Source organism: Diospyros lotus, chromosome 3, assembly GCF_014633365.1.
Source record: "Diospyros lotus cultivar Yz01 chromosome 3, ASM1463336v1, whole genome shotgun sequence".
In the NCBI taxonomy this organism is placed as follows: domain Eukaryota; kingdom Viridiplantae; phylum Streptophyta; class Magnoliopsida; order Ericales; family Ebenaceae; genus Diospyros; species Diospyros lotus.
This window is the reverse complement of record NC_068340.1, coordinates 26,887,824-26,902,956: the sequence shown is the minus strand read 5'-3', so window position 1 is coordinate 26,902,956 and position 15,133 is coordinate 26,887,824. Positions and strand designations below refer to the sequence as shown.

The window sequence follows — 15,133 nt, the reverse complement described above, 5'->3', positions numbered from 1 at the left end:
GAGAAAACGAAACCTAAGCCCTATTATTGACACAACTGAAAAAAGAACTACGTGCGTGTTTACCACACTGACATGACTCACAATAAAAAATAGACAACGATGACAAACTAGGAATTAATTTCTTCAATTTGGAGAGGCTGGGATGACCAAGATGAGAGTGGAGAAGATCTGGGAAAGTAGCACTCGTGTAAGCCATCGGCACAACAAGATGATAGTGACCATGTGACTCATGTCCGACCCCAATCGTCTGCTCCGTACCCTGGCCCTGTACACAAACAGAGGTTGGAGTGAAAGTGACTGAGCAGTTAAGGGTTTTAGTAAGCTGGCTAACTGAAATCAAATTGAAAAGATTGTCAGGAACATATAAAATCGAATTTAAAGATAAAGATGAAGTGGGTGTGGTTTGGCCTATCCCTTTAACTGCAGTTTTGGTGCCATCAGCTAGAGTAAATGTAGGCAAGGTATCAGAATAAGTAAGTGAAGAGAAAAGAAGTTCATTACCACACATATGATCAGTGGCGCCAGAATCTATAATCCAAGGACCAAGAGATAGGCTTTTAGCAACGCAAGCAACGGGATTAACAGGATGAGACTGTTGGGTGGCTTGAAACTTCAAAAAGACATCATACTCAGTTGCAGACATAGGTATCAACTGTGAACTCGGTGCAGATTGGACAGAACTAGGATCACTCTAGAATGCATGAGCTGCACTGGTAGATGATGTAGGCGGAGCAGCGGGCCGACCATGTTTCTTCCAACACTTGTCCTCAAGATGACCCAATTTCTTACAAAAGGTACACTGTGGACGTGTCCGATTATTATTACGGCCTCTATTTTCTCTTGAGTGAGAAGCTTGAGACATAAGGACTGAAGATTCGGCTGGAGGAACAACATGAGAAGAAGAGGACATACCATGTGCACCGGTCATGTTCAACAACCTTTTAGAAGAGTCCTTCATAGTAGGATTAGTGGAGCTAGTCAAGATTTGATGCCTAATGGTGTCAAATTCTGATTTTAGACCGGAAAGAGCAATAACCATAAAAAACTTATCTCTTTGAGCAACCTGTTCAGTCTTGGTCGTAGTAATGGGGAGAAGAGCATCAAATTCTTGCATGAGAGCCTGAACCTGTCCCAAATAAGATTCCATGGACGACTTTTGCTTCAGATTCTTGATATTAGAGACCCTAGTGTACAAACGTTGGATATCATTCGTATAACATTCTTCAGTTTCCTTCCACACGTCAACACAAGTTTTAAATGGCCGAAAGAGTTGCATGATGGATGGATCAATGGACTGCCATAGGAGACTGCATAACTGGGCATCAACTTGTTCCCATCTAGCCTGATTGGCTTCCGACACACTTTCAGCCTTTGTGGTAAGATGATTGGCTTGGCCTTGCCCTTTGAACCACATTTTGACAGAGGCTGCTCATGAGAGATAATTGTTAGACCCTATCAACTTGATAGTGGTGATATTAGCTGTTTCGATATTGGAGACAGTAAAGGACTGAGAGGCAGCAGGGGTAACAGTTGCGGTTACGGGAGTAGCATCAACAGAAATTGCGTCACTGAGGTTAAACATAACGAGGATTTGACACCGGGAATAGGCCTAGGGCAGGGAGGCGAGCTGATCTGGAGAAGCCGGGAGAAAACGGCCGGCAGACGCGCCTTCACGCACCGGCACATGGGGGTGGACGGCTGGATGCACGTGGCGACGGCGCGTGGCAGCTCCGATGGCTGCGATTTTCCGGCGGCAACTCGGCTTGAAGGCGGCGAACCCTAGGGTGGGGTTGGTTCCAACAAAAGATGGCCGAACAGTGATGTTCGGCGTGAACAGTGACGAATAGCAAAAAAACTAGGTTTTTTTTTTTCGACATGAATAGTGACGATGAAGAAAAAAACTAGGTTTTTAGGCCACTGGAAAAAGATACACAATGGTGGTTTGGGTTTTTCTCACTGATGGCTTTGATACTTGAGAAAATAATTATAAGAGAAAAATTTAAGAAATTAGTCTATTAGTGTGTTATTTATAATAAGCACAACGGGCTTAGTCTATGGGCTTAGCCTAATTACACATAGTTATAAAAAATAAATAAATAAAACTCATACAACAATATGCAATATATCTAATTATACTAATAATTCTAATAAAAAATAGATTTCTCTATTTCTTAAGGTTACACGTTAATTCCCCTTTTTTCTTCATAGAGGAAGAAATAATACAAAAGGAAAATAACAAAAAGGAAAGAGGAATATACATAGAATATACATAACTTCTAAGATTAGTGTTCTAAAAGGCGCTAGGCCGGCGTCAGGCTGGGGCCTAGTGCCTAGGGTGCCTAGGCAAAGTATAGAAAAATTTGAATTTTTTTTAATTGGAGAAACTTGCAATAGAAACCTATATATATATATAACCAATAACCTCACTTAATATTCAAAATAACAATAATATATCATGCCATAACTGCAAAATAACTACAAAATAATAAAATTAAAACAATAAAATAGCAAAATAACTTTTGTTTTATATTATAATGAAAAAAAATTATTTTCTGCAAAATAACCAATAACCTCATATAATTTTTTGTTTTCAATCTTCTTCATCATTTAAAAACACATATTATAATTAATAATAGTGAAAACTAAATATATATCTAATATATAAATAGAACAAATAAATAAAATAAAATAAAATGAAAAACAGACACAATGTAACGAAGATAAAGAAAAACCAATAACCAGAGACTCAAGACATAAAGAGAGAGAGAGGGGGGGGTTACAAAGGAGATGGAGCTCGCTGGCGGCGGCAACGACGTTCAGGCAGCGAGGAGGACGCGAATGGCATAGAGGCAGTGTTGATGAAGCTTGACGGCGATGATGGAGCTAGAGGCAGCGATGGCGGTGAGTACCGGCGAGCCGACGGTGTTGAGGCAACGACGGCCTTGGGGTGAGAGGGGGAGAGGCTGAGAGACGAGATTAAGAAATAAAATATCCTAAAATTGGCTGATATATAAAGCAAAAACTTGGGCGGCCCAGGCGATGTGGGCCGCTTAGGCGCCATCGCGGTCAATTAATCAGGTCGGCGCCTAGGAGGCCCGACTAAGGCATACTCGGTGCGGCCAGTGGCCGCCTAGCGCCTAGGCAGCCTCTTAGAGCGATTTTTAGAATACTGTCTAAGATATACAAAGAATATTCTATATTCAAAATACTTATATTTCTTCACTCTCCACTCAAGCTGGCTTGAAGATATCTTTCATAGCAAGTTTGCTCACAAGATTCTCAAATTGAGTTTTGTGTAATCATTTTATAAGAATATTAGCCACTTGGTCAACTGTTGGAATGTAGGGCATACAAATTATTCCATTATCAATTTTTTCCTTAATAAAGTGTTTATCCACTTATACATGCTTCGTCCTGTCATGGAGAACTAGATTATGAGCAATAGAGATTGCAACTTTATTATCACAGTAAACTTTAGCTGATAGGGAAGTGGAGACCCTTAAGTCTGATAGAAGACTTTTTATCCACATGACCTCACAAATACGATGGGCAATTGCACGAAATTCGACTTCAACATTGCTTTTGGCCACCACATTTTGTTTCTTACTCCTCCAAGTAACAAGATTGCCTCCCACAAAGGTGTAGTACCGTGATGTAGATCTTCTGTCAGTTATATTGCCTGCCCAGTCTGCATTTGTATAAGCCTCTATATGAAGATGTCCACGTTTTCTAAAAAGTAGACATTTCCTAGGGGTTCCCTTTAGGTATCGCAGAATTCTGTAGATAGCTTCAAAATGTTGTGAACCAGGTGAGTGCATAAATTGACTTACAACACTTACAGCAAAAGTTATGTCTGGTCGAGTATGAGATAGATAGATAAGTCTATCCACAAGTCTTTGATATTTCTCCCTTTTTACCACATTCTTGGCCTCAACAGGTTGAAGTTTTAAGTTGGGTTCAATGAGAGTTTCAACAACCTTTCACTCAAGCATTCCTATTTCATTGAGTAAATCCAAAATATACTTACGTTGGTTAACAAAGATCTCCTCCTTAGATTTTGCAAATTCCATCCCAAAAAAGTACTTTAGAGGACCCAAGTCCTTGATCTCAAACTCATGAGCTAATCTCCTCTTAAGCTCTTCAATCTCTTCCTTGTCATCACCGGTCATTATTATATCATCCACATAGACAATTAAGATTGCTTTCTTACCGTCACTAGCATGCTTGAAGAATAGTGTGTGATCTATTTGGCTCTGAATATAACCATAACTTTTCACCGCCTTTCCAAATCTTACAAACCATGCTCTCGGAGATTGTTTTAGACCATACAAGGATTTTTTTAAACGACATACCTTGTTTGTACCGAGGCTCTTCTCAAATCCTGGTAGAAGATCCATAAACACTTCTTTTAAATCACCATTTAGGAAGGCATTCTTCTAAATTAGTGGAGTGACCAATCAAAATTCATTGCAAGGGAGAGAAGAACTTGAATGGAGTTTATTTTAGCTACTAGAGCAAATGTTTCTTTATAGTCGATGCCATATGTTTGGGTGAATTCCTTAGCAACCATCCTTGCTTTGTATCTTTCTATGCTCCCATCTGCCTTGCATTTTATAGTAAATACCCACTTACAACCTACCGTTGTTTTGCCTTCTGGTTTATTCACAATCTCTCAAGTTCCATTCTTTCTAAGAGCACTCATTTCCTCCTGGACTACTAACTTCCAATCTGGGTCACCAAGGGCATCCTGAATTGTTCTTGGGACATGCAGGTTAGAAATATTTGAAAGAAAGGCCTTATGATAATTAGACAATTTTTGGTATGACAGGTATTTAGCAATTGGGTGTTTGGTACAAGATCTCACCCCTTTCCTAGTAGTAATAGGGACATCAAGATCGAACAAGTCAAATAAAGAGTAATCTGAAGGAGTGAGTTTAGAGTTACCATGAGAAGAAGTACTATCGGAAGGCCCATCATTCGAAGACGTCGATTGTTTAGTAGTTAGAGGAATATTCGGATTGATAGTATTCTTCAAGGTTTGCCTTCTTGTATAAAACTAAAGCTTCGATTTTGGAATATTTTGATCCGTTTGTGGTAATTCTCCCCCTGGTTCAAATCCTATCACGCTAGGCGCCTGTGAACCAGACACACCCTGTTCCACAATCTTTGGAACATTTATATCCTTGAGTTGTTTATCAAAATGGAGAGGAGCACCAATCATGGTAGGACGAGGATCATAGAGTTTTAAGGAATTATCCTCCTCAATACTAGAATGCAAAAAATTATCTTCTTTCTCAATATGTTCTCCCTGAAGATGATTTTTGGGAAAGTAGGGTTGAGTTTCGAGGAAAGACACATCCATACTAATATAAGTTTTTTTTAGTGACATGATTAAAGCATTTGTACCCTTTTTTATTTGGTGCATAACCCAAAGAGACACATTTTTTAGCTGTTGGATCCAATTTGGAACGACATATTTGAGGAACATAAACAAAGCAAGTGCATTCAAAAACTTTTAAGGGTAACTCAAAATATATACGGCATAGAGGGAAGAGTTATTTTAAAAAGTTTAAGGGAGTTTGAAACTGTACAACACAGGTGGGCATATGATTGATATTGATAAGATAGGAAGCGGTTAAAATTGCATCACCCCAGAGGTATTTAGGGACATTCATCGAAAACATGATGGCTCTGACAACCTCTAGTAGGTGTCGATTTTCTCGTTCAGCAATACCATTTTGTTAGGGAGTTTCACAACAAGTGGATTGATGTAAAATTCCCTTTTCCTTTAAAAAACCCCCAAAGATTCATTAAAATATTCAGTGCCATTATCTGATTGAAGAATACAGATTTTTGTGTTAAATTGAGTCTCAATCATATGGAAAAAATCCTTGAAAGTTTTAGGTACATCTGATTTCTTTGCAAGTAAGTAAACTCAACAAACTTGAGTATGATCATCAATAAAAGTAACAAACCACTTTTTGCCAGACAAAATGGAGACCTTAGAAGGGCCCCAAACATCACTATGTATCAAATATAATGGTTTTGAAGGACAATAGGGTTTTGAAAGAAATTTAACACGATGATTTTTGGATAAATGACAACTCTCGCATTGAAACATAAAAGGATCCACTCCTTTAAACAACGTAGGAAATAAATATTTCAAGTAAGGAAAACTAGGATGGCCTAACCTAAGATGTCGTTGCATTATTTGATTAGAAACAAAAGTAGAACTAATACCACTCAGCCCTTGAGCTTTTTTATTACGCAAGACATCCCCATCCAAATAGTAGAGCTCGTTTATTCCTCTAGCACTACCAATCGTCTTCCCCAAGTTCTAGGCCTAAAAAATGCAATAGGAATAAAAAAAAATAACACGATAGTTAGAGTCTTTGAAAGACTACCATCAACTATTCTTATTTTTTTACTACTAGAACAAGGAATATACGAGTTGAATAGATGCAATAAACCAGTCATATGATCAGATGCTCCTGAATCAATGATCCATGGAACAGATTGAAAGGAGTTAGATAGTGCAAAGGAATTTCTACCTGAATAGGCCAATGAACAATTGGGTGTACCAGGTGACAGATTAGGTTTTAGCAATCACAAAAGTTGATCAAGTTGCTTTTTGTTGAATGGTCTTGCATTAGTTTCATGGGTGGTAGGTTGGGATCGCTTCGATCTTGGCTTCCAATTGGCTGGCTTACCATGAAGCACCCAACAGGTCTCCCGAGTATGGCGTGGTTTATTGCAATGATCACACCAAACACGAGGCTTTTCTTCCGCCTTTCGTTAACCTGCAATATACCGTCCACCAGCATCAGCATTAGCATCAGCAGTAACGAGCGTCATATTTTCAGATAGCCCACTTTCACTACTCTTTTTTTTGCCCAACATAACCAGTCTTTGGCTTTCTTCACGTCGAACTTCAAAAAAAGCTTCACTAAGAGACGGGAGTTGATTTCTACCGACGATCCTCCCTCGTACTTCATCATACTCAACATTGAGTCTAGCAAGAAACTTAAATACTCGGTTAGCATCGACCATTTTCTGATAATATTTGCAATCTTCTGTGTTTTTCCACTCATATGTATTGAAGAGATCCAAATCTTGCCAAATGCGCTTTAAATAATTAAAATATATGGTGACAGTATCGCTACCTTATCGAATCTCACCAAGTTTTAAGTTGAGCTCGTAGATTTGGGATTGATTCTCTAAATCAGAATACATGATAGTGACTTCATCCCATAGTTCTTTTGTTATAGAGAAGTACATATAGTTTGAACTTCTCTCTTCCTCCATGGAGTTAACAAGCCATGTCATCACCATTGAATTCTCGGTATCTCAAATGTCATACAGTGGGTCTTTAGTGTCTGGGGCTGATGTGGTGCCAGTCAAATAACCAATCTTTCCCTGACCTCAAATGTACATACAAACAGATTGCGACCAATGCAGGAAATTAGTACCATTGAGACGAATGGTCGTAATCTGTACCTGATGTGAGTAGGAGTTTCGGGGAACTCAAAACTGGTCTTGAGAGGACTAGGATTGCTGGGTTGGAGTGACTGAAGATGCAGATTCAGTCATGGTGGCTAAAAAAAATAGATCAGGGCAGCAGAAGCAAGGCGATGCAGTAGCCGGATCTGTACACAGTGGATGGATCCAGACTCGCTAGCAGTGACCCACGGATCTGGGCGCTTGGATCTGGGTACCCACGTGCCCCCAATCTAAACAATAGAAAATCAGATCTTATTTGGGTGATAGAGGCAATGTAGAACAGTGATTAAGGACGGGGCTGAACGGCGAACTGAGGCGGCTCTGATGCGCAATATAGAGGTAGCACGAACGCGACCAAGGATGGCGGATAGGAGCGACCGTCGCATCTGTTGCTGTACTTTTTGTTGCCTCTGCATCGCACACCAGAGGCTAGGAGGCCGTGGTCGTTCCAGATGTGGGAACCCACTGGAGAACGACGATAACTGTAGAGGCGGCGGCGGCGGTCAGGATGGCCGGATCTCAGAGGCGACAGCTGGTGTACGGGCGGCAGCAGCCTGAGAATGCAACAGTGACAGGTGGCCGGTGAAAGGGAGGCGACAGTTCTTGGGTATAATAGAGAAATAGGAGAAATTAGGGTTTCACAGTGAACAACTGTGATTTAATCCCTAATTCTTGCTCTGATACTATCTAAACAAAGTTGAGAAAAATACATTTCTTTATTTCTTAAGGTTACACGTTAATTCTCCTTTTTCCTTTATAGAGGAAGAGAATAATACAAAAGGAAAATATCAAAAAGGAAAGAGGAATATACACAGAATATACATAGCTTCTAAGATATACAAAGAATATTCTATATTCAAAATACTTCTATTTCTACAGTTATATATATATATATATATATATACACAAAGAGAAGAAGCATATCGAGGACAAGGATGAAGCAAGTGGAGGATGGGGACGGCGACAAAAGAGGACGGCGATAGCGATGGCGACGACTACGACTGCAATGACCAATCTGGAAGCTAGAGGCGGCAATTGATCTAGGCTTCATCTTGCTCACGGCGACAACGATCAATCTGGAAGCTAGATCGACAACCGATCTTGGCTTCCTCCTACTCACGGCCACCTCACAGAAAGCAACCAACGGCCCTCTGCTATTGCCGGCTAATGACGTCTTTTGTCGGCCGCCTCACCCTCATTGTTGATCGCTTAAGTCGGCCCCATTAGCCTTTTTCTTGATTGGCCTCCATCGCCGCCTCCAGTTTCTAGATAAACTGTCGCTTCCAACCCAACGCCATTGCCGTCATCATCCTCCTTCATCATCGTTTTCGTCCTTCGTCTACCTTCCTTCTCTCTGTGTATATATTGTTAAAATTGGGATCAATGTTGGTACACAATATCTCACTCAATCACTCACCAACACAACCACAAAACATACACAATCAGAAAGAAAATGAAAGGTAGAATTGAAATACAAAAAAAAAGATCAAACCACAATCTTGCACATTGATTTTTACCCTAGTTCATGTCACGGAAATGACACCACAGTCATTGCTATATACTCTGATTTAGTGGTTGAAGGAGCCACAACTGGTTGAAGATTAATCTTCCAACTAATTGTGGAGTTCTATAATTGGAACACATAGTTGGTGGAAGACCTTCTTCTATCTAGGTCTGATGCATAATTTTCATTTGTATATCCTATAATATTCGGCTCTTCTAATTCCTTAGCTCCACCATAGACTAAAACTTTATCAATTGACCCCTTTAGGTATTTAAACACCCACTTTACAACTGTCCAATGTTCCTTTCCCGGATTAGCCATAAATCTACTTACAAGTTACAACACTCATGGCATGGGCTAAATCCAACCTAGAACATACCATAGCATACATAAGGCTGCCAACAACATTAGAATAGGGAATTCTCTCCATTTCTCTTAGGCTCCTCTTCATCCGTTGGAGATTGGGCATGCGATAACTTGAAATGTTGTGCCAAGGGTACATTTACCACTTTTGCATCCAACATATGAAATTTCCTTATGATTTTCTCTAGATAGGCTTTCTAGGATAGTTGGAGGGTTTGGTTATGTCTATCCCTAGTAATTTCTATCTCAAAATTTTTCTTAGCCTCACCTAACTCCTTCATCTCAAAGGCTGAACTAAGTTTCAGCTTTAAACTTTGGATTTCAACAGGTGAATGACTTGCAATAAACATGTCATCTACATATAACAGGAGGTAGATTGTTACTTTAGAGGAAGCATGCCTAAGGTAGACACAACAATCAAATGAGCTTCTTTTAAAACCTTGACTTGGCATAAATTAATCAAATTTCTTGTACCACTACCTAGTAGCCTAGAGGGTTTGAAATTAGGGGAAAGGAGGACAAGGTTTGCTTGTTTAAAAAGTCCTTATATGGACTAAAACAGTCTCCTAGGTAGTAAACCTTGTCCTCCTTTCCCCTAATTTCAAACCCTCTAGGCTACTCCATTAGAATTTCCTTTTCTAACTTGCCATGGAGGAATGTTGTGGTAACATTCATTTTCTCTAGGCATAGGTCTAGATGGGTTGTCATAGCTAGCAAGGTTCTTATAGAAGTGTGACTCACAACTAGAGAGAACACTTCGTTGAAATCTAGCCCTGCTACGTGGGTAAAACCCCTTACTACTAGCCTAGCTTTATACCTAGGCTTGAGGCTATCTTCAACTCCTTCTTTCACCTTAAACGACCACCTATAGTTTACTATTCTTTTTCCCAAGGGTCTATTTACCAAAACCCAAGTCTCATTTTTCCTCAAGGATTCCATCCCAGCTTCCATGGCAGCCTTCCATTTCTAAGATTCCTTTGAGTTTACAGCCTCTTCATAGGATTGAGGCTCTTCTCTAGCCATTTTAGTCGCACTTAGCAGTGCGTATGTTACCAAATTAGAGAAACCATATCTCAATGGTGTCCTACTGACTCTTCTTTGTCTATCTTGGCCTACATTATACCTTCTTTTAATTAAATCTCCTACTATACTTGATGAACCAACACTGTTCTTATGCTGGTCTTCATCATAACTCGATGAATCCCTCACATCTATAGATCTGTCAAGGCTATTTTGGCTTAAGGATCCTTTACCAGCACTTGGCTAGTCCTAAATAGGTTCTAAGGGAGTATCATATGCAGCAACATCATCCTGTTGCTGGTGTTCAAAATTTACAACTTTTTCCTTCCTTTTCCTATCCATATTCTCCTTATCTTGATCAATAAAGGAATTCTCATCAAATGTTACATCTCTATTTACCATGGTTCTAGGCATTTCTTCTTCTAAATTCCACAACTTATACCCCTTAACCCTTGACGGATAATCAATAAACACACACTTCTTAGCCCTAAGTTCTAATTTACCTTGTTTTACATGAGCGTAAGCTATACACCCAAACACCTTAAGATGATCTAGGTTTGGCTTATGATTATTCCACATTTCATAAGGTGTCTTAAAACCTATGGCTGATAAAGGTGACCGGTTTATCACATAGGCTGCTATAGCAACAACCTCTCCCCAAAACGCTGTTGGAAGCCTAACATGAAACAACATACATCTTACCCTCTCTAGGAGAGTCATGTTCATGCGCTCAACTAACCCATTTTGTTTAGGGTTACCGGGGGCAATAAGGTGCCTTAGAATGCCACTCTTTTACATAGTTGGGTGAATTCCTTATTACAAAATTCTAGGCCATTATCAATCCTAATGACCTTCAATTTTACACCCCTTTGATTTTCAATTATAATCTTCCAGGTCTTAAAAGCGTCAAAAGGTATTATCTTTGGATTTCAAAACAAAGATCCAAACCATTCTAGAGTAGTCATCTATTATAGAAAGGAAATACCTAACTCCACCATGAGTTAGAGTTTGACTAGGGCCCCATAAGTTCGAATGAACATATTCATGTGGGCCTTTAGAGGTATGGATTGCGTTCTTAGGGAACTTTACCTTCACAGATTTTCCATAGATACATGGTTTGCATGTGTCTAAATCTGTTACGTTACCGAAGCCTAAAATCCCTTGACTAACTAGTTCTCTAAGCCCTTGGACACTCATATGAGCTATCCTAAAATGACATAGTTGTGTGCTCATAGGTCTTATTTTCCCCTACAACCACATCCCCACATAATGCGGAAGCTAACATGACAAATATCCCATTTTTCAGGACTGCTTTCATACATACAAGTGATCCCCTAGCTACCTTGAGAACATCACCATGACCACTATAACTATAGCCACTCTTAGGTAGCTCCCTTAGGGAAATCAAGTTCTTTTTTTAAGTCCGGGACATATCTTATTGATGACAGGGTCCTTACTGACCCATCAAACATCTTAAGCTTAATGTCCCCAATTCCCTTTATGCTACACTCTTAGTTATTCCCTAACAAAACTTACCCCTCACCAATGTCTCTATAATTCAAGAACCATTCTATATGGGGTGGCATATGGAAAGAATAACCGGAATCCAATACCCACACCTCTCTATTCGAATGACTTAATGCCACAAGTGCATCCGAGCTATCATAGTCAAACTCATATATAGAGTTTGAGAATTATGATTTACCTTTATCTAAAAAATCCTGCTTTTTCTTTGGGCAATTTTTCTTCATATGCCCTTCCTCGTGGCAGTGAAAACATCTAAGGTTTCTCCTACCACTTCTTGACTTTGATCGAGCCTTTCCCTTAGCCTTAGGATCTCTTTTTTCAGACCTATATCTAGTTGTAAGGGCATCCCCAACAGATTTCTTCATCTCCACTTTCTGTTGTAGCTCTTTAGGGTTAAGAGCACCTATAACATCCTCTAAGGATATGGTGTCCCTACCATGCCTTAGAATGTCCACAAAATGCTCATATGACTTAAGTAATGAATGCAGTAGAATTAGGACCACTTCATATGATATATTTAGGTTTTCCAAATCAAGGCATAATTTGTTAAAATCATTAATATGGTTTTGGAGCTTTTGCCCTTGTTGCATTTTGAAAATAAAGAATTTAGCTTTCAAATATAACTTACTCAAGAGAGACTTAGTCATATAGAGACTTTCTAACTTAAACCACAATGCCTCAGCAGTTTCCATCTTAGACACTTCCCTTAAGACTTTGTCCCCTAGACTCAAGATTAGAGTATTAAAGGCCTTTTCATAGATTTCTTGCATACGACTATTTGCTTCTAATTTCTATTCAGTCGTAGCCGTTTCAGGCAATGGCTTTTGGGGTTCTAAGGCTTCTTTTAACCCTAGGTCTCCCATCAAGGCTTTATTTTTTATCCTCCAAAGTCCAAAATTGTTAGTGCCATCAAACTTTTCAATGTTGTACCAGGCATCAAGGGACGCGAAAGCCATGATAGACAAATATTCTATAGGTTTCTAAGGGTTCTTGGTGGTTCTTGATTAAGTGACCACGGCTTTGATACTAGATTGTTAAAACTGGGATCACTGTTGGTACACAATATCTCACTCAATCACTCACCAACAAAACCACAAAACATACCCAATCAGAAAGCAAATGAAAGACATAATTGAAATACAAAAAGAAAGATCAACCCATAGTCTTGCACGTTAATTTCTACCCTGGTTCATGCCACAGAAATGTCACTACATCCAACAACTCCACTGAGAGAACAATCCATTAAGAATGAAAGGAATCAGTACAACAGAGTCATTCACCCTCTCATAGAACCCGAGTACAATTCTCACAAAAGAATCCAAGAACTATTCTTCTCACTGCACTCGTACACAAGAGAATAGGATGATTTGTTTGATTGATGATCACAACCGATCCCCTGCCCTCATATTTATAGACTATGGGGTGGACCGACCTAGGGATATGACCGACTCTACAAAAGTCTAAATTACCCCTAGTATATCCCGTTAATTACAGAAATGCCTTGCACACTAATTGTTGCTCGATCATCCACCTTGACTCCTTTGATTTCTTCTAAGCTTCCAGCACATTTAACTCGGGCAAAACATCAACATATATATATAAAACGCTTATATATGTTATTTTCTTTTTTATTTTTTCCACGTATGTCGATTTGGGGCCCACTCAAAATATTTTAAAATGCCAGGTGGTGTGTCATGTCAGCGAGCGCACACACCTTTCGAATTGGATTCGGGTCGTGTCTAAAATTGCAACCAATCGACCAAATCGGGAGTCTATTGCCAAAATTGAAACATTCGGATAAAATCGCAAAAATGCGAAAAGGTTTGGTTTTCTCATGCTATTAGCCCACCAAAAAATTATAGCCTAAAATTTAGGGATTTTGGAAATTTGGGGGTAATGAGGAATTTTTCTAACTTCACCGTCATTTAGGAGTTGGATATGATAGATTTTCCTTTGACCAGGATTTATTTGGATTGCATGATGAGGACTGCTTTTGTTCTCATTTGAAACAGATCTTTTAATGTCGATGATTTCAGGAAGCATTCTTCAGGTGCATGGAGTTTGTTATGTTAAGATGGGTTTTTAGTGGATATGGTAGTGATTGGACATTATGTTAATTAGCATTATCAATGCGGTCTTTTCAAACATGTAGAGGATTCAATCTAAGTGACAGCCTCTTCTCTTTCTAAATATATTCCTAAAATAATAGCAAGGAATTTAGAGGGTAATTTGTATTTCTGTCTCTTGTCAATGAGGGGTTAGAAATGTCTTCTCTCAAGATTGACTTATAATTACAGAATCCCATGTATCTAATTTGTGAAGGTGGTCTTTCACTGTTATTTGGTGGATATGAGAAAACAATGGCGAGTGGCAAATGAAATACTCCTTGTAACATGGATGTTGGGCATAGTTATCTGCAGAATGATGGATGGGATTGGTAAGGCCGTAAGGGTTTTGGACATCATTTTGTGCATATTCACTATGATTGGATGATTCTGAGGAAGCTGATAGATGTAATGCATGCTGGAGTGGATATCTGGGGTGGCAAAGAGAAGGAATAGACTTGGTTCTAGATATTTGATGACTTGTAGTGGGATGCAAAGTTATAGATTTCTTGACAGGGTGTAGATATTCAATGAGTGGAACTAAGATGAGAAAATTATGGTAGATGTGCAGCCAAACAAGAAATAATATAATTAGAAATGTGTTTATTCAAAACAAGATTGGAGTAACTCCTATTTAGGATATATACTTGAGAAGAAGACCTATATATACTCCTGTGAGGAGAGTGGATGGAATGAAAAAAAGCTTGTGGTAAAAGATGTAGAAAAAGGTCAAGATAACCTCAGTGGTAAACTCTTAAGCATTACATGATGACTTTACAGAAAATATGGTCATGGATAGAGATGATTTGTAAGTTAGATTTCATGCGGCTGACCCCACATAGCAGGATTAGGGCCTGGTGCATTTTTACTCTCAGAGTTTTTGTATGGTTCATGTTACTCCTTTAAAAAAAAAAAAAAAGATGAAAACACAAAAGTAAAGAGGCAAGATTAGATTGTTTCACATTGTGTATTGAACTCTCAACTTGGGAAAGGTTCTCCTTTCACCCCAGTGAAGAATTTGTGTAATCTGGAGACTACCTGTTTTCCAGTCATTTCATTGCAGTATCTTGCTCAAGCTTTATTTGCAACATTGGATGATTTAATTAATGATGTT

At 39.1% G+C, this 15,133-nt stretch overlaps 1 protein-coding gene across 2 annotated transcripts in view; it reads left to right on the top strand.

Moving 5' to 3' along the window:
• LOC127797716 (mRNA-decapping enzyme-like protein) overlaps positions 1–15,133 on the top strand; it is a 45,810-nt gene that overhangs the window by 29,070 nt on the left and 1,607 nt on the right. The gene's annotated exons all lie outside the window — the stretch shown is intronic.